Source organism: Pseudophryne corroboree, chromosome 3, assembly GCF_028390025.1.
Source record: "Pseudophryne corroboree isolate aPseCor3 chromosome 3, aPseCor3.hap2, whole genome shotgun sequence".
Lineage (NCBI taxonomy): Eukaryota > Metazoa > Chordata > Amphibia > Anura > Myobatrachidae > Pseudophryne > Pseudophryne corroboree.
This window is the reverse complement of record NC_086446.1, coordinates 388520081-388544958: the sequence shown is the minus strand read 5'-3', so window position 1 is coordinate 388544958 and position 24878 is coordinate 388520081. Positions and strand designations below refer to the sequence as shown.

Sequence of the window (24878 nt, the reverse complement as noted above, 5' to 3'; positions counted from 1 at the left end):
CTTGCTGTCACTCTCACATCACTTACATTACTGTCACTCACACATCATACTGTCACTCTCACATCACTTACAGTACTGTCAGTCTCGCATCACTTACAGTACTGTCACTCTCGCATCACTTACAGTACTGTCACTCTCGCATCACTTACAGTACTGTCACTCACACATTACTTGCTGTCACTCTCACATCACTTACATTACTGTCACTCACACATCATACTGTCACTCTCACATCACTTACAGTACTGTCAGTCTCGCATCACTTACAGTATTGTCACTCTCGCATCACTTACAATACTGTCACTCTCGCATCACTTACAGTACTGTCACTCTCGCATCACTTACAGTACTGTCAGCCTCGCATCACTTACAGTACTGTCACTCACGCATCACTTACAGTACTGTCACTCACACATCACTTACAGTACTGTCACTCTCACATCACTTACAGTCCTGTCACTCTCACATCACTTACAGTACTGTCACTCTCGCATTACTTACAGTACTGTCACTCGCACATCACTTATAGTACTGTCAGTCTCGCATCACTTACAGTACTGTCACTCTCGCATCACTTACAGTACTGTCACTCGCACATCACTTACAGTACTGTCAGTCTCGCATCACTTACAGTACTGTCACTCACACATCACTTACAGTACTGTCAGTCTCGCATCACTTACAGTACTGTCAGTCTCGCATCACTTACCGTACTGTCAGTCTCGCATCACTTACAGTACTGTCAGTCTCGCATCACTTACAGTACTGTCACTCTCGCATCACTTACAGTACTGTCAGTCTCGCATCACTTACAGTATTGACACTCTCGCATCACTTACAGTACTGTCAGTCTCGCATCACTTACTGGTACTCTCACATCACTTACAGTACTGTCACTCGCACATCACTTACAGTACTGTCACTCTCACATCACTTACAGTACTGTCAGTCTCGCATCACTTACAGTATTGTCACTCTCGCATCACTTACAGTACTGTCACTCTCGCATCACTTACAGTACTGTCACTCTCGCATCACTTACAGTACTGTCAGTCTCGCATCACTTACAGTACTGTCACTCACGCATCACTTACAGTACTGTCACTCACACATCACTTACAGTACTGTCACTCTCACATTACTTACAGTCCTGTCACTCTCACATCACTTACAGTACTGTCACTCTCGCATTACTTACAGTACTGTCACTCGCACATCACTTATAGTACTGTCAGTCTCGCATCACTTACTGGTACTCTCACATCACTTACAGTACTGTCACTCGCACATCACTTACAGTACTGTCACTCTCACATCACTTACAGTACTGTCAGTCTCGCATCACTTACAGTATTGTCACTCTCGCATCACTTACAATACTGTCACTCTCGCATCACTTACAGTACTGTCACTCTCGCATCACTTACAGTACTGTCAGTCTCGCATCACTTACAGTACTGTCACTCACGCATCACTTACAGTACTGTCACTCACACATCACTTACAGTACTGTCACTCTCACATCACTTACAGTCCTGTCACTCTCACATCACTTACAGTACTGTCACTCTCGCATTACTTACAGTACTGTCACTCGCACATCACTTATAGCACTGTCAGTCTCGCATCACTTACAGTACTGTCACTCTCGCATCACTTACAGTACTGTCACTCGCACATCACTTACAGTACTGTCAGTCTCGCATTGCTAACAGTACTGTCACTCACACATCACTTACAGTACTGTCACTCACACATCACTTACAGTGCGGTCACTCTCACATCACTTACAGTACTGTCACTCTCGCATTACTTACAGTACTGTCACTCGCACATCACTTACAGTACTGTCACTCGCACATCACTTACAGTACTGTCACTCGCACATCACTTACTGTACTGTCAGTCTCGCATCACTTACAGTGCTGTCAGTCTCGCATCACTTACAGTATTGTCAGTCTCGCATCACTTACAGTATTGTCAGTCTCGCATCACTTACAGTACTGTCAGTCTCGCATCACTTACAGTACTGTCAGTCTCGCATCACTTACAGTACTGTCAGTCTCGCATCACTTACAGTACTGTCAGTCTCGCATCACTTACAGTACTGTCACTCTCGCATCACTTACAGTACTGTCACTCTCGCATCACTTACAGTACTGTCAGTCTCGCATCACTTACAGTATTGACACTCTCGCATCACTTACAGTACTGTCAGTCTCGCATCACTTACTGGTACTCTCACATCACTTACAGTACTGTCACTCGCACATCACTTACAGTACTGTCACTCTCACATCACTTACATTTCTCTATCGTCCTAAGTGGATGCTGGGGTTCCTGAAAGGACCATGGGGAATAGCGGCTCCGCAGGAGACAGGGCACAAAAAAGTAAAGCTTTTACCAGATCAGGTGGTGTGCACTGGCTCCTCCCCCTATGACCCTCCTCCAGACTCCAGTTAGATTTTGTGCCCGAACGAGAAGGGTGCAATCTAGGTGGCTCTCCTAAAGAGCTGCTTAGAGAAAGTTTAGCTTAGGTTTTTTACTTTACAGTGAGTCCTGCTGGCAACAGGATCACTGCAACGAGGGACTTAGGGGAGAAGTAGTGAACTCACCTGCGTGCAGAGTGGATTTGCTGCTTGGCTACTGGACACTAGCTCCAGAGGGACGATCACAGGTACAGCCTGGATGGTCACCGGAGCCGCGCCGCCGGCCCCCTTGCAGACGCTGAAGAGAGAAGAGGTCCAAAATCGGCGGCTGAAGACTCCTGAGTCTTCATAAAGGTAGCGCACAGCACTGCAGCTGTGCGCCATTTTCCTCTCAGCACACTTCACACAACAGTCACTGAGGGTGCAGAGCGCTGGGGGGGGCGCTCTGAGAGGCAAATAAAAACCTTATTAGAGGCAAAAAATACCTCACATATAGCCCACAGAGGCTATATGGAGATATTTAACCCCTGCCTAACTTCAAAAATAGCGGGAGACGAGCCCGCCGTAAAAGGGGCGGGGCCTATCTCCTCAGCACACAGCGCCATTTTCTCTCACAGAAAAGCTGGAGAGAAGGCTCCCAGGCTCTCCCCTGCACTGCACTACAGAAACAGGGTTAAAACAGAGAGGGGGGGCACTGATTTTGGCGATATTGTATATATATAAAAGATGCTATAAGGGAGAAACACTTATATAAGGTTGTCCCTATATAATTATAGCGTTTTTGGTGTGTGCTGGCAGACTCTCCCTCTGTCTCCCCAAAGGGCTAGTGGGTCCTGTCCTCTGTCAGAGCATTCCCGGTGTGTGTGCTGTGTGTCGGTACGTGTGTGTCGACATGTATGAGGACGATGTTGGTGAGGAGGCGGAGAAATTGCCTGTAATGGTGATGTCACTCTCTAGGGAGTCGACACCGGAATGGATGGCTTATTTAGAGAATTACGTGAGAATGTCAACACGCTGCAAGGTCGGTTGACGACATGAGACGGCCGACAATCTATTAGGACCGGTCCAGGCGTCTCAGAAACACCGTCAAACGCCCATTTACCTCAGTCGGTCGACACAGACACAGACACGGACACTGAATACAGTGTCGACGGTGAATAAACAAACGTATTTCTCATTAGGGCCACACGTTAAGGGCAATGAAGGAGGTGTTACGTGTTTCTGATACTACAAGTACCACAAGAAAGGGTATTATGTGGGAGTGGAAAAAACTACCTGTAGTTTTTCCTGAATCAGATAAAATAAAATGAAGTGTGTGATGATGCGTAGGGTTACCCCGATAGCAAATATTGGCGTTATACCCTTTCCCGCCAGAAATTAGGGTACGTTGGGAAACACCCCTTAGGGTGATAAGGCGCTCACACGCTTATCAAGTGGCGTTACCGTCTCCAGATACGGCCGCCCTCAAGGAGCCAGCTGATAGGAAGCTGGAAAAATATCCTAAAAAGTATATACACACATACGGTGGTTATACTGCGACCAGCGATCGCCATCAGCCTGGAGATGCAGTGCTGGGTTGGCTTGGTCGGATTCCCTGACTGAAAATATTTTATTCATGTAGAGCATTTAATAGGATGCATTCTATATATATGTATGTGAGATGCACAGAGGGATATTTGCTCTCTGGCATCAAGATAAGTGCGTTGTCCATATCTCCCAGAAGATGTCAGGGACACGACAGTGGTCAGGTGATACAGATCCCATACGGCAGATGGAAGTATTGCTGTATAAAGGGAAGGAGTTATTTGGGGGTCGGTCCATCGGACCTGGGGACCACAGCAACAGCTGGGAAATCCAACCTTTTTTACCCCAAGTTACATCTCAGCTAAAAAAGACACCGTCTTTTCAGCCTCAATCTTTCCTTTCCCATGAGGGCATGCAGGCAAAAGGCCAGTCATATCTGCCCAGACATAGAGGTAAGGGAAGTAGACTGCAGCAGGCAGCCCTTTCCCAGGAAAAGAAGCCCTCCACCGCGTCTGCCAAGTCCTCAGCATGACGCTGGGGCCGTGCAAGCGGACTCAAGGTGGGGGGGTAGTCTCAAGAGTCTCAGGGCGCAGTGGGATCACTCGCAAGTTGACCCCTAGATCGTACGAGTATTATCCCAGGGGTAAAGATTGGAGAGTCGAGACATCTTCTCCTCGCAGGTTCCTGAAGTCTGCTTTACCAACGGCTCCCTCCGACAGGGAGGCAGCATTGGAAACAATTCACAAGCTGTATATCCAGCAGGTGATAATCAAAGTACCCCTCCTACGACAAGGAAAAGGGTATTATTTTTCCACACTATATTGTGGTACTGAAGCCAGACGGCTTGGTGACACATAGTCTAAATCTAAAATGTTTTGAACACTTACATAAAAGGTTCAAATCGAGATAAAGTCACTCAGAGCAGTGATAGCGAACCGGAAAAAAGGGGACTATATGGTGTCCCTGGACATCAAGGATTACCTCCATGTCCAAATTTTGTCCTTCTCATCAAGGGTACCTCTGGTTCGTGGTACAGAACTGTCAATATCAGTTTCAGACGATGCCGTTTGAATTATCCACGGCACCCCGGGCCTTTTTACCAAGGTAATGGCCGAAAAGATGTTTCTTCAAAGAAAAAAGGCATCTAAATTATCCCTTACTTGCACGACCTAAAAAGGGCAAGTTCCAGAGAACAGTTGGAGGTCGGAAGAGCACTATCTAAAGTAGTTCTTCGACGGCACGACTGGATTCTAAATATTCCAAGAATCGCAGCTGTTTTCCGACGATACGTCTGCTGTTCCTAGGGATGATTCTGGACACGATTCAGAAAAAGGTTTTTCTTCCCGAGGAAAAAGCCAAGGAGTTATCCGACCTGTCAGGAACCTCCTAAAACCAGGAAAGGTGTCTGTACATCAATGCACAAGAGTCCTGGGAAAAATGGTGGCTTTTTACGAAGCAATTCCATTCGGCAGATTCCATGCAAGAATTTTCCAAAGGGATCTGTTGGACAAATGGTCAGGGTCGCATCCTCAGATGCACCTGCGAATAACCCTGTCGCCAAGGACAAGGGTATATCTTCTGTGGTGGTTGCAAAAGGCTCATCTATTGGAGGGCCGCAGATTCGGCATACAGGATTTGATCCTGGTGACCACGGACGCCAGCCTGAGAGGTTGGGGAGCAGTCACACAAGGAAGAAACTTCCAGGGGGTATGGACGAACCTGGAAAAGTCTCTTCACATACATTCTGGTACTAAGAGCAATCTAAAATGCTCTAAGCCAGGCGGAACCACTCCTGCAAGGAAAACCGGTGTTGATTCAGTCGGACAACATCACGGCGGTCGCCCATGTAAACAGACAGGGCGGCACAAGAAGCAGGAGTGCAATGGCAGAAGCTGCCAAGATTCTTCGCTGGGCGGAGAATCACGTAATAGCACTGTCAGCAGTGTTCTTCCCGGGCGTGGACAACTGGGAAGCAGACTTCCTCAGCAGACACGATATTCACCCGGGAGAGGGGGGTCTTCATCCAGAAGTCTTCCACATGCTAATAAACTGTTGGGAAAGACCAATGGTAGACATGATGGCGTCTCGCCTCAACAAGAAACTGGACAAGTATTGCGCCAGGTCAAGAGATCCACAGGCAATAGCTGTGGACGCACTGGTAACACCTTGGGTGTACAAATCAGTATATGTGTTTCCTCCTCTGCCTCTCATACCAAAGGTATTGAAGATTATACGGTGAGGAGGAGTAAGAACAATACTAGTGGCTCCGGATTGGCCAAGAAGGACTTGGTACCCGGAACTTCAAGAGTTGGTCACGGACGACCCGTGCCCTCTACTTCTGAGAAGGGACCTGCTACAACAGGGTCCCTGTCTCTTTCAAGACTTACCGCGGCTGCGTTTGACGGCATGGCGGTTGAACGCCAGATCCTAAAAGGGAAAGGCATTCCAGAAGAAGTCATTCCTACCTTGATTAAGGCAAGGAAGGAAGTCACCGCGAAACATTATCACCGCATTTGGCGAAAATATGTCGCGTGGTGCGAGGATCGGAGTGTTCCGACGGAGGAATTTCAACTGGGTCGTTTCCTACATTTCCTACAATCAGGATTGTCTATGGGTCTCAAATTGAGATCTATTAAGGTTCAAATTTCGGCCCTGTCAATATTCTTCCAAAAAGAATTGGCCTCAGTTCCTGAGGTACAGACTTTTGTTAAAGGAGTACTGCATATACAGCCTCCTGTGGTGCCTCCGGTGGCACCGTGGGATCTAAATGTAGTTTTAGATTTCCTCAAATCCCATTGGTTTGAACCATTGAAAAAGGTGGATTTTAAATATCTCACATGGAAAGTGACTATGTTACTGGCCCTGGCTTCCGCCAGGAGAGTATCTAAATTGGCGGCTTTATCTTATAAAAGCCCTTATCTAATCTTCCATTCGGATAGGGCAGAACTGAGGACTCGTCCGCATTTTCTCCCTAAGGTGGTATCAGCGTTTCACCTGAACCAACCTATTGTGGTGCCTGCGGCCACTGGCGACTTGGAGGACTCCAAGTTGTTGGACGTTGTCAGAGCCTTAAAAATATACATTTCAAGGACGGCTGAAGTCAGAAAATCTGACTCGCTGTTGATACTATATGCACCCAACAAGTTGGGTGCCCCTGCTTCTAAGCAGACGATTGCTCGTTGGATTTGTAACACAATTCAACTTGCTCATTCTGTGGCAGGCCTGCCACAGCCTAAATCTGTTAAGGCCCATTCCACAAGGAAGGTGGGCTCATCTTGGGCGGCTGCCCGAGGGGTCTCGGCATTACAATTCTGTCGAGCAGCTACGTGGTCGGGGGAAAACACGTTTGTAAAATTCTACAAATTTGATACCCTGGCAAAAGAGGACTTGGAATTCTCTCATTCGGTGCTGCAGAGTCATCCGCACTCTCCCGCCCGTTTGGGAGCTTTGGTATAATCCCCATGGTCCTTTCAGGAACCCCAGCATCCACTTAGGACGATAGAGAAAATAAGAATTTACTTACCGATAATTCTATTTCTCGGAGTCCGTAGTGGATGCTGGGCGCCCATCCCAAGTGCGGATTATCTGCAATACTGTACATAGTTATTGTTAACAAATTCGGGTTATATTGTTAAGGAGCCATCTTTAAGAGGCTCTTTCTGTTATCATACTGTTAACTGGGTTTAGATCACAAGTTGTACGGTGTGATTGGTGTGGCTGGTATGAGTCTTACCCGGGATTCAAATTGCCTCCCTTATTGTGTACGCTCGTCCGGGCACAGTACCTAACTGGAGTCTGGAGGAGGGTCATAGGGGGAGGAGCCAGTGCACACCACCTGATCTGGTAAAAGCTTTACTTTTTTGTGCCCTGTCTCCTGCGGAGCCGCTATTCCCCATGGTCCTTTCAGGAACCCCAGCATCCACTACGGACTCCGAGAAATAGAATTATCGGTAAGTAAATTCTTATTTATTGTCACTCTCGCATCACTTACAGTACTTTCACTGTCGCATCACTTACAGTACTGTCACTCACACATCACTAACAGTACTGTCACTCTCGCATCACTTACAGCAGTGGTGGCCAACCTGTGGCTCTTGAGCCACATGTGGCTCTTTCTTTATTCAAATGTGGCTCCCAACACTAAATCATGTGACCACAACAGATACAGAAACCGCTGCACTCCAGCCAGACACGCAGCAGCACTACAGGGACTGAAAACTGAAGGAGCCAGATACTAGAGGTGAGACACCCACAAGCAAGCAAATAGAGGACACATTAGGGACTACTGCAATGGCATGAGTTGATGGGGCCGTAGTGATACATGAGGGTATGCTAGAGTGACACATGGCAGCGCTGGTTGAAGAGACACCTGAGGGTCCTGGCTGGAGTGACGCGGGAGGCTGCTGGAAGTAGTGACACATGGGAGAGCTGGCTGGAGTGATATAGGAGGGTGGTAGCAGTAGTGACATATGGTAGAGCTGGCTGGAGTGACATAGAAGGTTGGTAGCAGAAGTGACACGGGGGAGCTGGCTGGAGTGATATAGGAGGGTGGTAGCAGTAGTGACACATGGGAGAGCTGGCTGGAGCGACAGGAGGGTGGTAGCAGGAGTGACACGGGGGAGCTGGCTGGAGTGATATAGGAGGGTGGTAGCAGGAGTGACACGGGAGAGCTGGCTGGAGTGACAGGAGGGTGGTAGCAGTAGTGACACATGGGAGAGCTGGCTGGAGTGACAGGAGGGTGTTGGCTGGAGTGACACATGGGAGACCTGGCTGGAGTGACACCCCAGGTCTTGGCAGTAGTGACACATGGGAGACCTGGCTGGAGTGACACAGCAGGGTCTTGGCAGTAGTGATACATGGGGAGCTGGCTGGAGTGACACGGGGGAGCTGGCTGGAGTGACATAGGAGGGTGCTAGCAGGAGTGACACATGGGAGAGCTGGCTGGAGTGACACAGCAGGGTCTTGGCAGTAGTGACACATGGGGGAGCTGGCTGGAGTGACAGGAGGGTGTTGGCTGGAGTGACACATGGGGGAGCTGAAGTTATTATTTTATGTGAAAGTGACTTTTTCAATGGATCTGGATTTAAAAATTTTATTTTATGGCGTTCTGGCTTTTTCAATGTATTTTATACCAGGGGTGTGGTCTAGCAGGCACAAGGCCACATTCCATTTTTGCATGCGCGCCATCCGCTCGATGTTGGCTCTTTGACGTACCTAACAAGGTTTTTTGGCTCTTTGTCACTGACTGGTTGGCCACCTCTGACTTACAGTATTGTTACTCTCACATCACTTACAGTACTGTCACTCTCGCATCACTTACAGTGTTGTCACTCTCGCATCACTTACCGTACTTTCACTCTCGCATCACTTACAGTACTGTCACTCGCACATCACTTACAGTACTGTCAGTCTCGCATCACTTACAGTATTGTCACTCTCGCATCACTTACAGTACTGTCACTCTCGCATTACTTACAGTATTGTCAGTCTCGCATCACTTACAGTACTGTCACTCTCGCATCACTTACAGTACTGTCACTCACATCAATTACTGGCACTCTCACATCACTTACAGTACTGTCAGTCTCGCATCACTACCAGTATTGTCACTCTCGCATCACTTACAGTACTGTCACTCGCACATCACTTACAGTATTGTCACTCTCACATCACTTACAGTATTGTCACTCTCACATCACTTACAGTACTGTCACTCTCACATCACTTACAGTACTGTCACTCTCACATCACTTACAGTACTGTCACTCTCACATCACTTACAGTATTGTCACTCTCACATCACTTACAGTACTGTCACTCTCACATCACTTACAGTACTGTCACTCTCACATCACTTACAGTAATGTCACTCACGCATCACTTACAGTACTGTCACTCACGCATCACTTACAGTACTGTCAGTCTCATCACTTACAGTACTGTCACTCGCACATCACTTACAGTACTGTCAGTCTCGCATCACTTACAGTACTTTCACTCTCACATCACTTACAGTATTGTCACTCTCACATCACTTACAGTATTGTCACTCTAACATCACTTACAGTACTGTCACTCTAACATCACTTACAGTACTGTCACTCGCGCATCACTTACAGTACTGTCAGTCTCATCACTTACAGTACTGTCACTCTCGCATCACTTACAGTACTGTCACTCTCGCATCACTTACAGTACTGTCACTCTCACATCACTTACAGTACTGTCACTCTCACATCACTTACAGTACTGTCACTCTCACATCACTTACAGTACTGTCACTCTCGCATTACTTACATTACTGTCACTCGCACATCACTAACAGTACGGTCAGTCTCGAATCACTTACAGTACTGTCACTCTCGCATCACTTACAGTACTGTCACTCTCGCATCACTTACGGTACTTTCACTCTCGCATCACTTACAGTACTTTTACTCTCGCATCACTTACAGTACTGTCACTCGCACATCACTTACAGTACTGTCACTCTCGCATCACTTACAGTATTGTCACTCTCGCATCACTTACAGTACTGTCACTGGCACATCACTTACAGTACTGTCAGTCTCGCATCACTTACAGTATTGTCACTCTCGCATCACTTACAGTACTGCCAGTCTCGCATCACTTACAGTACTGTCACTCTCACATCACTTACAGTACTGTCACTCTCACATCACTTACAGTAATGTCACTCACTCATCACTTACAGTACTGTCACTCACGCATCACTTACAGTACTGTCACTCACGCATCACTTACAGTACTGTCAGTCTCATCACTTACAGTACTGTCACTCGCACATCACTTACAGTATTGTCACTCTCACATCACTTACAGTATTGTCACTCTCACATCACTTACAGTATTGTCACTCTCACATCACTTACAGTACTGTCACTCTAACATCACTTACAGTACTGTCACTCGCGCATCACTTACAGTACTGTCAGTCTCATCACTTACAGTACTGTCACTCTCGCATCACTTACAGTACTGTCACTCTCACATCACTTACAGTACTGTCACTCTCGCATTACTTACATTACTGTCACTCGCACATCACTAACAGTACTGTCAGTCTCGAATCACTTACAGTACTGTCACTCTCGCATCACTTACAGTACTGTCACTCTCGCATCACTTACGGTACTTTCACTCTCGCATCACTTACAGTACTTTCACTCTCGCATCACTTACAGTACTGTCACTCGCACATCACTTACAGTACTGTCACTCTCGCATCACTTACAGTATTGTCACTCTCGCATCACTTACAGTACTGTCACTGGCACATCACTTACAGTACTGTCAGTCTCGCATCACTTACAGTATTGTCACTCTCGCATCACTTACAGTACTGCCAGTCTCGCATCACTTACAGTACTGTCAGTCTCGCATCACTTACAGTACTGTCAGTCTCGCATCACTTACAGTATTGTCACTCTCACATCACTTACAGTATTGTCACTCTCACATCACTTACAGTATTGTCACTCTCGCATCACTTACAGTACTGTCACTCACACATCACTTACTGTCAGTCTCGCATCACTTACAGTACTGTCAGTCTCGCATCACTTACAGTACTGTCAGTCTCGCATCACTTACAGTACTGTCAGTCTCGCATCACTTACAGTACTGTCAGTCTCGCATCACTTACAGTACTGTCAGTCTCGCATCACTTACAGTACTGTCAGTCTCGCATCACTTACAGTACTGTCAGTCTCGCATCACTTACAGTACTGTCAGTCTCGCATCACTTACAGTACTGTCAGTCTCGCATCACTTACAGTACTGTCAGTCTCGCATAACTTACAGTACTGTCACTCTCGCATCACTTACAGTATTGTCACTCTCGCATCACTTACAGTACTGTCACTCACACGTCACTTACTGGCACTCTCACATCATTTACAGTACTGTCACTCGCACATCACTTACAGTACTGTCAGTCTCGCATCACTTACAGTATTGTCACTCACACATTACTTACTGGCACTCTCACATCACTTACAGTACTGTCACTCGCACATCACTTACAGTACTGTCAGTCTCGCATCACTTACAGTACTGTCACTCTCACATCACCTACAGTACTGTCACTCCCACATCACTTACAGTACTGTCACTCTCACATCACTTACAGTACTGTCACTTTTGCATCACTTACAGTACTGTCACTCTCACATCACTTACAGTACTGTCACTCTTGCATCACTTACAGTACTTTCACTCTCGCATCACTTACAGTACTGTCACTCGCACATCACTTACAGTACTGTCAGTCTCACATCACTTACAGTACTGTCAGTCTCGCATCACTTACAGTATTGTCACTCTCGCATCACTTACAGTACTGTCAGTCTCGCATCACTTACAGTACTGTCAGTCTCGCATCACTTACAGTACTGTCAGTCTCGCATCACTTACAGTACTGTCAGTCTCGCATCACTTACAGTACTGTCAGTCTCGCATCACTTACAGTACTGTCAGTCTCGCATCACTTACAGTACTGTCAGTCTCGCATCACTTACAGTACTGTCAGTCTCGCATCACTTACAGTACTGTCAGTCTCGCATCACTTACAGTACTGTCAGTCTCGCATCACTTACAGTATTGTCACTCTCGCATCACTTACAGTATTGTCACTCTCGCATCACTTACAGTATTGTCACTCTCGCATTACTTACAGTATTGTCACTCTCGCATCACTTACAGTACTGTCACTCACACATCACTTACTGTCAGTCTCGCATTACTTACAGTACTGTCAGTCTCGCATCACTTACAGTACTGTCAGTCTCGCATCACTTACAGTACTGTCAGTCTCGCGTCACTTACAGTACTGTCAGTCTCGCGTCACTTACAGTACTGTCAGTCTCGCGTCACTTACAGTACTGTCACTCTCACATCACTTACAGTATTGTCACTCTCACATCACTTACAGTATTGTCACTCTCACATCACTTACAGTACTGTCACTCTCACATCACTTACAGTACTGTCACTCTCACATCACTTACAGTACTTTCACTCTCACATCACTTACAGTACTGTCACTCTCACATCACTTACAGTATTGTTACTCTCACATCACTTACAGTACTGTCACTCTCACATCACTTACAGTACTGTCACTGGCACATCACTTACAGTACTGTCACTGGCACATCACTTACAGTACTGTCACTGGCACATCACTTACAGTACTGTCACTGGCACATCACTTACAGTACTGTCACTCTCGCATCACTTACAGTATTGTCACTCTCGCATCACTTACAGTACTGTCAGTCTCGCATCACTTACAGTACTCAGTCTCGCATCACTTACAGTATTGTCACTCTCGCATCACTTACAGTATTGTCACCCTCGCATCACTTACAGTACTGTCACTCTCGCATCACTTACAGTATTGTCACTCTCGCATCACTTACAGTACTTTCACTCTCGCATCACTTACAGTACTGTCACTCTCGCATCACTTACAGTACTGTCACTCGCACATCACTTACAGTACTGTCACTCTCGCATCACTTACAGTACTGTCACTCTTGCTTCACTTACAGTACTGTCACTGGCACATCACTTACAGTATTGTCACTCTCGCATCACTTACAGTATTGTCACTCTCGCATCACTTACAGTATTGTCACTCTCACGTCACTTACAGTACTGTCACTCTCGCATCACTTACAGTAGTACTGTCACTCTCACATCACTTACAGTACTGTCACTCTCGCATCACTTACAGTATTGTCACTCTCGCATCACTTACAGTATTGTCACTCTCGCATCACTTACAGTATTGTCACTCTCGCATCACTTACAGTACTGTCACTCTCGCATCACTTACAGTACTTTCACTCTCGCATCACTTACAGTACTGTCACTCTCGCATCACTTACAGTATTGTCACTCTCGCATCACTTACAGTACTTTCACTCTCGCATCACTTACAGTACTGTCACTCTCGCATCACTTACAGTACTGTCACTCGCACATCACTTACAGTACTGTCACTCTCGCATCACTTACAGTACTGTCACTCTTGCTTCACTTACAGTACTGTCACTGGCACATCACTTACAGTATTGTCACTCTCGCATCACTTACAGTATTGTCACTCTCGCATCACTTACAGTATTGTCACTCTCGCATCACTTACAGTATTGTCACTCTCACATCACTTACAGTACTGTCACTCTCGCATCACTTACAGTAGTACTGTCATTCTCACATCACTTACAGTACTGTCACTCTCGCATCACTTACAGTATTGTCACTCTCGCATCACTTACAGTATTGTCACTCTCGCATCACTTACAGTATTGTCACTCTCGCATCACTTACAGTATTGTCACTCTCGCATCACTTACAGTACTGTCACTCACATCACTTACTGTCAGTCTCGCATCACTTACTGTACTGTCAGTCTCGCATCACTTACAGTACTGTCAGTCTCGCATCACTTACAGTACTGTCAGTCTCGCATCACTTACAGTACTGTCACTCTCGCATCACTTACAGTACTGTCACTCACACGTCACTTACTGGCACTCTTACATCACTTACAGTACTGTCACTAGCACATCACTTACAGTACTGTCAGTCTCGCATCACTTACAGTATTGTCACTCTCGCATCACTTACAGTACTGTCACTCTCGCATCACTTACAGTACTGTCACTCTCGCATCACTTACAGTATTGTCACTCTCGCATCACTTACAGTACTGTCACTCTCGCATCACTTACAGTATTGTCACTCTCGCATCACTTACAGTACTGTCACTCGCACATCACTTACAGTACTGTCAGTCTCGCATCACTTACAGTATTGTCACTCTCACATCACTTACAGTACTGTCACTCACATCACTTACTGGCACTCTCACATCACTTACAGTACTGTCAGTCTCGCATCACTTACTGTACTGTCAGTCTCGCATCACTTACAGTACTGTCAGTCTCGCATCACTTACAGTACTGTCACTCTCGCATCACTTACAGTACTGTCACTCACACGTCACTTACTGGCACTCTTACATCACTTACAGTACTGTCACTAGCACATCACTTACAGTACTGTCAGTCTCGCATCACTTACAGTATTGTCACTCTCGCATCACTTACAGTACTGTCACTTTCGCATCACTTACAATACTGTCACTCTCGCATCACTTACAGTACTGTCACTCTCGCATCACTTACAGTACTGTCACTCTCACATCACTTACAGTATTGTCACTCTCGCATCACTTACAGTATTGTCACTCTCACATCACTTACAGTACTGTCACTCACATCACTTACTGGCACTCTCACATAACTTACAGTACTGTCAGTCTCGCATCACTTACAGTACTGTCACTCTCGCATCACTTACAGTACTGTCACTCTCGCATCACTTACAGTACTGTCACTCTCGCATCACTTACAGTATTGTCACTCTCGCATCACTTACAGTACTGTCACTCGCACATCACTTACAGTACTGTCAGTCTCGCATCACTTACAGTATTGTCACTCTCACATCACTTACAGTACTGTCACTCTCACATCACTTACAGTACTGTCACTCTCGCATCACTTACAGTATTGTCACTCTCACATCACTTACAGTACTGTCACTTTTGCATCACTTACAGTACTGTCACTCACACATCACTTACAGTACTGTCACTCACACATCACTTACAGTATTGTCACTCTCGCATCACTTACAGTACTGTCACTGGCACATCACTTACAGTATTGTCACTCTCGCATCACTTACAGTACTGTCACTCTCGCATCACTTATAGTACTTACAGTACTGTCACTCTCGCATCACTTACAGTATTGTCACTCTCGCATCACTTACAGTACTGTCACTGGCACATCACTTACAGTATTGTCACTCTCGCATCACTTACAGTACTGTCACTCTCGCATCACTTACAGTACTGTCACTCTCACATCACTTACAGTATTGTCACTCTCGCATCACTTACAGTACTGTCACTCTCGCATCACTTACAGTATTGTCACTCTCGCATCACTTACAGTATTGTCACTCTCGCATCACTTACAGTACTGTCACTGGCACATCACTTACAGTACTGTCAGTCTCGCATCACTTACAGTATTGTCACTCTCGCATCACTTACAGTATTGTCACTCTCGCATCACTTACAGTACTGTCACTCACACATCACTTACTGGCACTCTCACATCACTTACAGTACTGTCACTAGCACATCACTTACAGTACTGTCAGTCTCGCATCACTTACAGTATTGTCACTCTCGCATCACTTACAGTACTGTCACTCTCGCATCACTTACAATACTGTCACTCTCGCATCACTTACAGTATTGTCACTCTCGCATCACTTACAGTATTGTCACTCTCGCATCTCTTACAGTATTGTCACTCTCGCATCACTAACAGTACTGTCACTCGCACATCACTTACAGTATTGTCACTCTCACATCACTTACAGTACTGTCACTCTCACATCACTTACAGTACTGTCACTCTCACATCACTTACAGTACTGTCACTCTTGCATCACTTACAGTACTATCACTCTCACATCACTTACAGTACTTACACTCTCACATCACTTACAGTACTGTCACTCACACATCACTTACAGTACTGTCACTCACACATCACTTACAGTACTGTCACTCTTGCATCACTTACAGTACTGTCACTCTCGCATCACTTACAGTACTGTCACTCGCACATCACTTACAGTACTGTCACTCACCCATCACTTACAGTATTGTCACTCTCGCATTACTTACAGTACTGTCACGTTCGCATCACTTACAGTTCTGTCACTCACACATCACTTACAGTACTGTCACCCTCGCATCACTTACAGTACTGTCACTCTCGCATCACTTACAGTACTGTCACTCTCACATCACTTACAGTACTGTCGCCCTCGCATCACTTACAGTACTGTCGCCCTCGCATCACTTACAGTATTGTCGCCCTCGCATCACGTACAGTACTGTCGCCCTTGCATCACTTACAGTACTGTCGCCCTTGCATCACTTACAGTACTGTCACCCTCGCATCAATTACAGTACTGTCAGTCTCGCATCACTTACAGTACTGTCAGTCTCGCATCACTTACAGTATTGTCACTCTCACATCACTTACATTATTGTCACTCTCGCATCAATTACAGTATTGTCACTCTCGCATCACTTACAGTACTGTCACTCGCACATCACTAACAGTACTGTCACTCTGGCATCACTTACAGTACTGTCACTCTGGCATCACTTACAGTACTGTCACTCTCACATCACTTACAGTACTGTCACTCTCGTATCACTTACCGTACTGTCACTCTCGCACCACTTACAGTACTGTCACTCTCGCATCACTTACAGTACTGTCACTCTCGCATTACTTACATTACTGTCACTCTCGAATCACTTACAGTACTGTCACTCTCGCATCACTTACAGTACTGTCACTCTCGCATCACTTACAGTACTGTCACTCTCGCATCACTTACAGTACTTTCACTCTCGCATCACTTACAGTACTGTCACTCTCGAATCACTTACAGTACTGTCACTCTCGCATCACTTACAGTATTGTCACTCTCGCATCACTTACAGTACTATCACTGGCACATCACTTACAGTATTGTCACTCTCGCATCAATTACAGTATTGTCACTCTCGCATCACTTACAGTACTGTCACTCTCGCATCACTTACAGTACTTTCACTCTTGCATCACTTACAGTACTGTCAATCGCACATTACTTACAGTACTGTCACTCTCGCATCACTTACAGTATTGTCACTCTCGCATCACTTACAGTTCTGTCACTGGCACATCACTTACAGTATTGTCACTCTCGCATCAATTACAGTATTGTCACTTTCGCATCACTTACAGTACTGTCACCCTCGCATCACTTACAGTACTGTCACTCGCACATCACTTACAGTACTGTCACTCGCACATCACTTACAGTACTGTCACTCGCACATCACTTACAGTACTGTCACTCGCACATCACTTACAGTACTGTCAGTCTCGCATCACTTACATTATTGTCACTCTCGCATCACTTACAGTACTGTCACTCTCGCATCACTTACAGTATTGTCTCTCTTGCATCACTTGCAGTACTGTCACGTTCGCATCACTTACAGTACTGTCGCCCTCGCATCACTTACAGTACTGTCAGTCTCAAATCACTTACAGTATTGTCACTCTTACATCACTTACAGTATTGTCACTCTCACATCACTTACAGTACTGTCCCTTTCACATCACTTACAGTACTGTCACTCTCACATCACTTACAGTACTGTCACTCTCGCATCACTTACAGTACTGTCGCCCTCGCATCACTTACAGTACTGTCACCCTCACATCACTTACAGTACTGCCAGTCTCGAATCACTTACAGTATTGTCACTCTCACATCACTTACAGTATTGTCACTCTCGCATTACTTACAGTACTTTCACTCTCGCATCACTTACAGTACTGTCACTCTCACATCACTTACAGTACTGTCACTCTCGCATCACTTACAATACGGTCACTCTCGCATCACTTACAGTACTGTCACTCTCGCATCACTTACAGTACTGTCGCCCTTGCATCACTTACAGTACTGTCACTCTCGCATCACTTACAGTACTGTCACTCTCGCATCACTTACAGTACTGTCACTCTCGCATCACTTACAGTACTGTCACTCACACATCACTTACAGTACTGTCACTCGCATCACTTACAGTACTGTCACTCTCACATCACTTACAGTACTGTCACTCACCCATCACTTACAGTATTGTCACTCTCGCATCACTTACAGTACTGTCACTCTCGCATCACTTACAGTGCTGTCACTCTCGCATCACTTACAGTTCTGTCACTCTCGCATCACAGTACTGTCACTCTCGCATCACTTACAGTACTGTCACTCTCGCATCACTTACAGTATTGTCACTCTCGCATCACTTACAGTACTATCACACTCGCATCACTTACAGTACTGTCGCCCTCGCATCACTTACAGTACTGTCGCCCTCGCATCACTTACAGTACTGTCGCCCTCGCATCACTTACAGTGCTGTCGCCCTCGCATCACTTACAGTGCTGTCGCCCTCGCATCACTTACAGTGCTGTCGCCCTCGCATCACTTACAGTGCTGTCGCCCTCGCATCACTTACAGTGCTGTCGCCCTCGCATCACTTACAGTGCTGTCGCCCTCGCATCACTTACAGTGCTGTCGCCCTCGCATCACTTACAGTGCTGTCGCCCTCGCATCACTTACAGTGCTGTCGCCCTCGCATCACTTACAGTGCTGTCGCCCTCGCATCACTTACAGTGCTGTCACCCTTGCATCACTTACAGTACTGTCACTCTCGCATCACTTACAGTATTGTCACTCTCGCATCACTTACAGTATTGTCACTCTCGCATCACTTACAGTACTGTCACTTTTGCATCACTTAAAGTACTGTCACTCGCACATCACTTACAGTACTGTCACTCTCACATCACTTACAGTATTGTCACTCACACATCACTTACAGTACTGTCACTCTCACATCACTTACAGTATTGTCACTCACACATCACTTACTGGCACTCTCACATCACTTACAGTACTGTCATTCACACATCACTTACAGTACTGTCACTCGCACATCACTTACAGTACTGTCACTCTCGCATCACTTACAGTATTGTCACTCTCGCATCACTTACAGTATTGTCACTCCCACATCACTTACAGTACTGTCACTCTTGCATCACTGACAGTACTGTCACTCTCACATCACTTACAGTACTGTCACTCTCGCATCACTTACAGTACTGTCAGTCTCGCATCACTTACAGTACTGTCACTCTCGCATCACTTACAGTACTATCACTCTCGCATCACTTACAGTACTGTCACTCTCGCATCACTTACAGTACTATCACTCTCGCATCACTTGCAGTACTGTCACTGGCACATCACTTACAGTACTGTCAGTCTCGCATCACTTACAGTACTGTCACTCTCGCATCACTTACAATACGGTCACTCTCGCATCACTTACAGTACTGTCACTCTCGCATCACTTACAGTACTGTCGCCCTTGCATCACTTACAGTACTGTCACTCTCGCATCACTTACAGTACTGTCACTCTCGCATCACTTACAGTACTGTCACTCTCGCATCACTTACAGTACTGTCACTCACACATCACTTACAGTACTGTCACTCGCATCACTTACAGTACTGTCACTCTCACATCACTTACAGTACTGTCACTCACCCATCACTTACAGTATTGTCACTCTCGCATCACTTACAGTACTGTCACTCTCGCATCACTTGCAGTGCTGTCACTCTCGCATCACTTACAGTTCTGTCACTCTCGCATCACAGTACTGTCACTCTCGCATCACTTACAGTACTGTCACTCTCGCATCACTTATAGTATTGTCACTCTCGCATCACTTACAGTACTGTCACTCACCCATCACTTACAGTATTGTCACTCTCGCATCACTTACAGTACTGTCACTCTCGCATCACTTACAGTGCTGTCACTCTCGCATCACTTACAGTTCTGTCACTCTCGCATCACAGTACTGTCACTCTCGCATCACTTACAGTGCTGTCACTCTCGCATCACTTACAGTACTATCACACTCGCATCACTTACAGTACTGTCGCCCTCGCATCACTTACAGTACTGTCGCCCTCGCATCACTTACAGTACTGTCGCCCTCGCATCACTTACAGTACTGTCGCCCTCGCATCACTTACAGTACTGTCACTCTCGCATCACTTACAGTACTGTCACTCTCGCATCACTTATAGTACTGTCACTCTCGCATCACTTACAGTACTGTCACTCACCCATCACTTACAGTATTGTCACTCTCGCATCACTTACAGTACTGTCACTCTCGCATCACTTACAGTGCTGTCACTCTCGCATCACTTACAGTTCTGTCACTCTCGCATCACAGTACTGTCACTCTCGCATCACTTACAGTGCTGTCACTCTCGCATCACTTACAGTACTATCACACTCGCATCACTTACAGTACTGTCGCCCTCGCATCACTTACAGTACTGTCGCCCTCGCATCACTTACAGTACTGTCGCCCTCGCATCACTTACAGTACTGTCGCCCTCGCATCACTTACAGTGCTGTCGCCCTCGCATCACTTACAGTGCTGTCGCCCTCGCATCACTTACAGTGCTGTCGCCCTCGCATCACTTACAGTGCTGTCGCCCTCGCATCACTTACAGTGCTGTCGCCCTCGCATCACTTACAGTGCTGTCGCCCTCGCATCACTTACAGTGCTGTCGCCCTCGCATCACTTACAGTGCTGTCGCCCTCGCATCACTTACAGTGCTGTCACCCTCGCATCACTTACAGTACTGTCACTCTCGCATCACTTACAGTATTGTCACTCTCGCATCACTTACAGTATTGTCACTCTCGCATCACTTACAGTACTGTCACTTTTGCATCACTTAAAGTACTGTCACTCGCACATCACTTACAGTACTGTCACTCTCACATCACTTACAGTATTGTCACTCACACATCACTTACTGGCACTCTCACATCACTTACAGTACTGTCATTCACACATCACTTACAGTACTGTCACTCGCACATCACTTACAGTACTGTCACTCTCGCATCACTTACAGTATTGTCACTCTCGCATCACTTACAGTATTGTCACTCCCACATCACTTACAGTACTGTCACTCTTGCATCACTGACAGTACTGTCACTCTCACATCACTTACAGTACTGTCACTCTCGCATCACTTACAGTACTGTCAGTCTCGCATCACTTACAGTACTGTCACTCTCGCATCACTTACAGTACTATCACTCTCGCATCACTTACAGTACTGTCACTCTCGCATCACTTACAGTACTGTCACTCTCGCATCACTTACAGTACTTTCACTCTCGCATCACTTACAGTACTGTCACTCTCGAATCACTTACAGTACTGTCACTCTCGCATCACTTACAGTATTGTCACTCTCGCATCACTTACAGTACTATCACTGGCACATCACTTACAGTATTGTCACTCTCGCATCAATTACAGTATTGTCACTCTCGCATCACTTACAGTACTGTCACTCTCGCATCACTTACAGTACTTTCACTCTCGCATCACTTACAGTACTGTCAATCGCACATTACTTACAGTACTGTCACTCTCGCATCACTTACAGTATTGTCACTCTCGCATCACTTACAGTTCTGTCACTGGCACATCACTTACAGTATTGTCACTCTCGCATCAATTACAGTATTGTCACTTTCGCATCACTTACAGTACTGTCACCCTCGCATCACTTACAGTACTGTCACTCGCACATCACTTACAGTACTGTCACTCGCACATCACTTACAGTACTGTCACTCGCACATCACTTACAGTACTGTCACTCGCACATCACTTACAGTACTGTCAGTCTCGCATCACTTACATTATTGTCACTCTCGCATCACTTACAGTACTGTCACTCTCGCATCACTTACAGTATTGTCTCTCTTGCATCACTTGCAGTACTGTCACGTTCGCATCACTTACAGTACTGTCGCCCTCGCATCACTTACAGTACTGTCAGTCTCAAATCACTTACAGTATTGTCACTCTTACATCACTTACAGTATTGTCACTCTCACATCACTTACAGTACTGTCCCTTTCACATCACTTACAGTACTGTCACTCTCACATCACTTACAGTACTGTCACTCTCGCATCACTTACAGTACTGTCGCCCTCGCATCACTTACAGTACTGTCACCCTCACATCACTTACAGTACTGCCAGTCTCGAATCACTTACAGTATTGTCACTCTCACATCACTTACAGTATTGTCACTCTCGCATTACTTACAGTACTTTCACTCTCGCATCACTTACAGTACTGTCACTCTCACATCACTTACAGTACTGTCACTCTCGCATCACTTACAATACGGTCACTCTCGCATCACTTACAGTACTGTCACTCTCGCATCACTTACAGTACTGTCGCCCTTGCATCACTTACAGTACTGTCACTCTCGCATCACTTACAGTACTGTCACTCTCGCATCACTTACAGTACTGTCACTCTCGCATCACTTACAGTACTGTCACTCACACATCACTTACAGTACTGTCACTCGCATCACTTACAGTACTGTCACTCTCACATCACTTACAGTACTGTCACTCACCCATCACTTACAGTATTGTCACTCTCGCATCACTTACAGTACTGTCACTCTCGCATCACTTACAGTGCTGTCACTCTCGCATCACTTACAGTTCTGTCACTCTCGCATCACAGTACTGTCACTCTCGCATCACTTACAGTACTGTCACTCTCGCATCACTTACAGTATTGTCACTCTCGCATCACTTACAGTGCTGTCACTCTCGCATCACTTACAGTACTGTCACTGGCACATCACTTACAGTACTGTCAGTCTCGCATCACTTACAGTACTATCACACTCGCATCACTTACAGTACTGTCGCCCTCGCATCACTTACAGTACTGTCGCCCTCGCATCACTTACAGTACTGTCGCCCTCGCATCACTTACAGTACTGTCGCCCTCGCATCACTTACAGTGCTGTCGCCCTCGCATCACTTACAGTGCTGTCGCCCTCGCATCACTTACAGTGCTGTCGCCCTCGCATCACTTACAGTGCTGTCGCCCTCGCATCACTTACAGTGCTGTCGCCCTCGCATCACTTACAGTGCTGTCGCCCTCGCATCACTTACAGTGCTGTCGCCCTCGCATCACTTACAGTGCTGTCGCCCTCGCATCACTTACAGTGCTGTCGCCCTCGCATCACTTACAGTGCTGTCGCCCTCGCATCACTTACAGTGCTGTCGCCCTCGCATCACTTACAGTGCTGTCGCCCTCGCATCACTTACAGTGCTGTCACCCTTGCATCACTTACAGTACTGTCACTCTCGCATCACTTACAGTATTGTCACTCTCGCATCACTTACAGTATTGTCACTCTCGCATCACTTACAGTACTGTCACTTTTGCATCACTTAAAGTACTGTCACTCGCACATCACTTACAGTACTGTCACTCTCACATCACTTACAGTATTGTCACTCACACATCACTTACAGTACTGTCACTCTCACATCACTTACAGTATTGTCACTCACACATCACTTACTGGCACTCTCACATCACTTACAGTACTGTCATTCACACATCACTTACAGTACTGTCACTCGCACATCACTTACAGTACTGTCACTCTCGCATCACTTACAGTATTGTCACTCTCGCATCACTTACAGTATTGTCACTCCCTCATCACTTACAGTACTGTCACTCTTGCATCACTGACAGTACTGTCACTCTCACATCACTTACAGTACTGTCACTCTCGCATCACTTACAGTACTGTCAGTCTCGCATCACTTACAGTACTGTCACTCTCGCATCACTTACAGTACTATCACTCTCGCATCACTTACAGTACTGTCACTCTCGCATCACTTACAGTACTATCACTCTCGCATCACTTGCAGTACTGTCACTGGCACATCACTTACAGTACTGTCAGTCTCGCATCACTTACAGTACTGTCACTCTCGCATCACTTACAATACGGTCACTCTCGCATCACTTACAGTACTGTCACTCTCGCATCACTTACAGTACTGTCGCCCTTGCATCACTTACAGTACTGTCACTCTCGCATCACTTACAGTACTGTCACTCTCGCATCACTTACAGTACTGTCACTCTCGCATCACTTACAGTACTGTCACTCACACATCACTTACAGTACTGTCACTCGCATCACTTACAGTACTGTCACTCTCACATCACTTACAGTACTGTCACTCACCCATCACTTACAG

At 46.2% G+C, this 24878-nt stretch overlaps 1 protein-coding gene and 1 long non-coding RNA gene across 2 annotated transcripts in view; both read left to right on the top strand.

Annotated features, from left to right (window-relative positions):
- The window catches only part of EZH1 (enhancer of zeste 1 polycomb repressive complex 2 subunit), a 193759-nt gene that overhangs the window by 941 nt on the left and 167940 nt on the right, over positions 1-24878 (top strand). The window lies entirely within an intron of this gene.
- Positions 8116-24878, top strand: part of LOC135055688 (uncharacterized) — a 51135-nt gene continuing 34372 nt past the window's right edge. Inside the window, exon 1 of the long non-coding RNA XR_010243792.1 lies at positions 8116-8193. This is a non-coding gene — a long non-coding RNA (uncharacterized LOC135055688). The remainder of the gene's footprint in view (positions 8194-24878) is intronic.